Here is a 3,102-nt window from a genome sequence, read left to right as displayed (position 1 = left end):
ACACACGCGAGACAGATCCGCGAATGGCTCATTAAATCAGTTATGGTTCCTTAGATCGTACCCACGTTACTTGGATAACTGTGGTAATTCTAGAGCTAATACATGCAAACAGAGTCCCGACCAGAGATGGAAGGGACGCTTTTATTAGATCAAAACCAATCGGATTGGCTCGTCTGGTCCGTTTGCCTTGGTGACTCTGAATAACTTTGGGCTGATCGCACGGTCCTCGTACCGGCGACCGCATCTTTCAAATGTCTGCCTTATCAACTGTCGATGGTAGGTTCTGCGCCTACCATGGTTGTAACGGGTAACGGGGAATCAGGGTTCGATTCCGGAGAGGGAGCCTGAGAAACGGCTACCACATCCAAGGAAGGCAGCAGGCGCGCAAATTACCCACTCCCGGCACGGGGAGGTAGTGACGAAAAATAACGATACGGGACTCATCCGAGGCCCCGTAATCGGAATGAGTACACTTTAAATCCTTTAACGAGTATCTATTGGAGGGCAAGTCTGGTGCCAGCAGCCGCGGTAATTCCAGCTCCAATAGCGTATATTAAAGTTGTTGCGGTTAAAAAGCTCGTAGTTGGATTTGTGTCCCACGCTGTTGGTTCACCGCCCGTCGGTGTTTAACTGGCATGTATCGTGGGACGTCCTGCCGGTGGGGCGAGCCGAAGGCGTGCTTGCGCGTCCCGAGGCGGACCCCGTTGAAATCCTACCAGGGTGCTCTTAGTTGAGTGTCTCGGTGGGCCGGCACGTTTACTTTGAACAAATTAGAGTGCTTAAAGCAGGCAAGCCCGCCTGAATACTGTGTGCATGGAATAATGGAATAGGACCTCGGTTCTATTTTGTTGGTTTTCGGAACCCGAGGTAATGATTAATAGGGACAGGCGGGGGCATTCGTATTGCGACGTTAGAGGTGAAATTCTTGGATCGTCGCAAGACGAACAGAAGCGAAAGCATTTGCCAAGTATGTTTTCATTAATCAAGAACGAAAGTTAGAGGTTCGAAGGCGATCAGATACCGCCCTAGTTCTAACCATAAACGATGCCAGCCAGCGATCCGCCGCAGTTCCTCCGATGACTCGGCGGGCAGCCTCCGGGAAACCAAAGCTTTTGGGTTCCGGGGGAAGTATGGTTGCAAAGCTGAAACTTAAAGGAATTGACGGAAGGGCACCACCAGGAGTGGAGCCTGCGGCTTAATTTGACTCAACACGGGAAACCTCACCAGGCCCGGACACCGGAAGGATTGACAGATTGATAGCTCTTTCTTGATTCGGTGGGTGGTGGTGCATGGCCGTTCTTAGTTGGTGGAGCGATTTGTCTGGTTAATTCCGATAACGAACGAGACTCTAGCCTGCTAACTAGTCGCGTGACATCCTTCGTGCTGTCAGCGATTACTTTTCTTCTTAGAGGGACAGGCGGCTTCTAGCCGCACGAGATTGAGCAATAACAGGTCTGTGATGCCCTTAGATGTTCTGGGCCGCACGCGCGCTACACTGAAGGAATCAGCGTGTCTTCCTAGGCCGAAAGGTCGGGGTAACCCGCTGAACCTCCTTCGTGCTAGGGATTGGGGCTTGCAATTGTTCCCCATGAACGAGGAATTCCCAGTAAGCGCGAGTCATAAGCTCGCGTTGATTACGTCCCTGCCCTTTGTACACACCGCCCGTCGCTACTACCGATTGAATGATTTAGTGAGGTCTTCGGACTGGTACGCGGCATCGACTCTGTCGTTGCCGATGCTACCGGAAAGATGACCAAACTTGATCATTTAGAGGAAGTAAAAGTCGTAACAAGGTTTCCGTAGGTGAACCTGCGGAAGGATCATTACCGACTAGACTGCATGTCTTTCGATGTGCGTGTCGTGTCGCGCAACACGCTACCTGTACGGCAGTAGCCGTGCGCCGCGTGCGGAACCACGCGTGCCTCTCAAAACTAGCGCAAGTGGTGTTGTGTGGTACGAGCGCTGAAGCTCTGGAGCGGCTGGCCTGCGGCACCTGGCGCCTGGCGCCGGTTTTGAATGACTTTCGCCCGAGTGCCTGTCCGCTCCGGTGTGGAGCCGTACGACGCCCATCGGCCGTCGGGCCGTTGGACACAAAGTAATGGAACAGGGGCCGTCAAACGCCTCAGTCCCCGCCTCTGCAACTGTCTTGAAAGAGACGGTGGAGAACTGAAAAGATAAAGATCACCCAGGACGGTGGATCACTCGGCTCGTGGGTCGATGAAGAACGCAGCAAATTGCGCGTCGACATGTGAACTGCAGGGACACATGAACATCGACGTTTCGAACGCACATTGCGGTCCATGGATTCCGTTCCCGGGCCACGTCTGGCTGAGGGTCGGCTACGTATACTGAAGCGCGCGGCGTTTGTCCCGCTTCGGGCGCCTGGGAGTGTCGTGGTCGCCTGTGTGGCCGGCCGCGTCTCCTTAAACGTGCGATGCGCGCCCGTCGCCTGGCGGTTCGCATACCGGTGCTTTCTCGGTAGCGTGCACAGCCGGCTGGCGGTGTGGCGTGCGACACCTCGTACAACGACCTCAGAGCAGGCGAGACTACCCGCTGAATTTAAGCATATTACTAAGCGGAGGAAAAGAAACTAACAAGGATTCCCCCAGTAGCGGCGAGCGAACAGGGAAGAGTCCAGCACCGAACCCCGCAGGCTGCCGCCTGTCGTGGCATGTGGTGTTCGGGAGGGTCCGCTACCCCGACGCCTCGCGCCGAGCCCAAGTCCAACTTGAATGAGGCCACGGCCCGTAGAGGGTGCCAGGCCCGTAGCGGCCGGTGCGAGCGTCGGCGGGACCTCTCCTTCGAGTCGGGTTGCTTGAGAGTGCAGCTCCAAGTGGGTGGTAAACTCCATCTGAGACTAAATATGACCACGAGACCGATAGCGAACAAGTACCGTGGAGGGAAAGTTGAAAAGAACTTTGAAGAGAGAGTTCAAAAGTACGTGAAACCGTTCTGGGGTAAACGTGAGAAGTCCGAAAGGTCGAACGGGTGAGATTCACGCCCATCCGGCCACTGGCCCCCGCCCTCGGCAGATGGGGGCCGGCCGCCCGCGCGGAGCAATCCGCGGCGGGGTCGTGTCCGGTTGCCTTTCCACTCGCCGCG

The 3,102-nt window shown here is 55.5% G+C and overlaps 3 non-coding genes across 3 annotated transcripts in view; all 3 read left to right on the top strand.

Moving 5' to 3' along the window:
- LOC126333409 (small subunit ribosomal RNA) lies at positions 1-1,826 on the top strand (the record flags this gene model as incomplete). Its single annotated transcript, XR_007564172.1, has 1 exon — positions 1-1,826. It is a non-coding gene; the product is annotated as a small subunit ribosomal RNA (ribosomal RNA).
- Positions 1,827-2,182: 356 nt separating this feature from the next.
- On the top strand, positions 2,183-2,338 carry LOC126333401 (5.8S ribosomal RNA). The gene has a single exon (XR_007564165.1). It is a non-coding gene; the product is annotated as a 5.8S ribosomal RNA (ribosomal RNA).
- A 188-nt stretch (positions 2,339-2,526) lies between these two features.
- LOC126333415 (large subunit ribosomal RNA) overlaps positions 2,527-3,102 on the top strand; it is a 4,235-nt gene continuing 3,659 nt past the window's right edge. Inside the window, exon 1 of the ribosomal RNA XR_007564179.1 lies at positions 2,527-3,102. This exon is cut by the window's right edge and continues 3,659 nt beyond it. This is a non-coding gene — a ribosomal RNA (large subunit ribosomal RNA).

Source organism: Schistocerca gregaria, unplaced genomic scaffold (assembly GCF_023897955.1).
Source record: "Schistocerca gregaria isolate iqSchGreg1 unplaced genomic scaffold, iqSchGreg1.2 ptg001587l, whole genome shotgun sequence".
NCBI lineage: Eukaryota > Metazoa > Arthropoda > Insecta > Orthoptera > Acrididae > Schistocerca > Schistocerca gregaria.
This window is presented reverse-complemented; position numbering and strand designations above follow the sequence as displayed.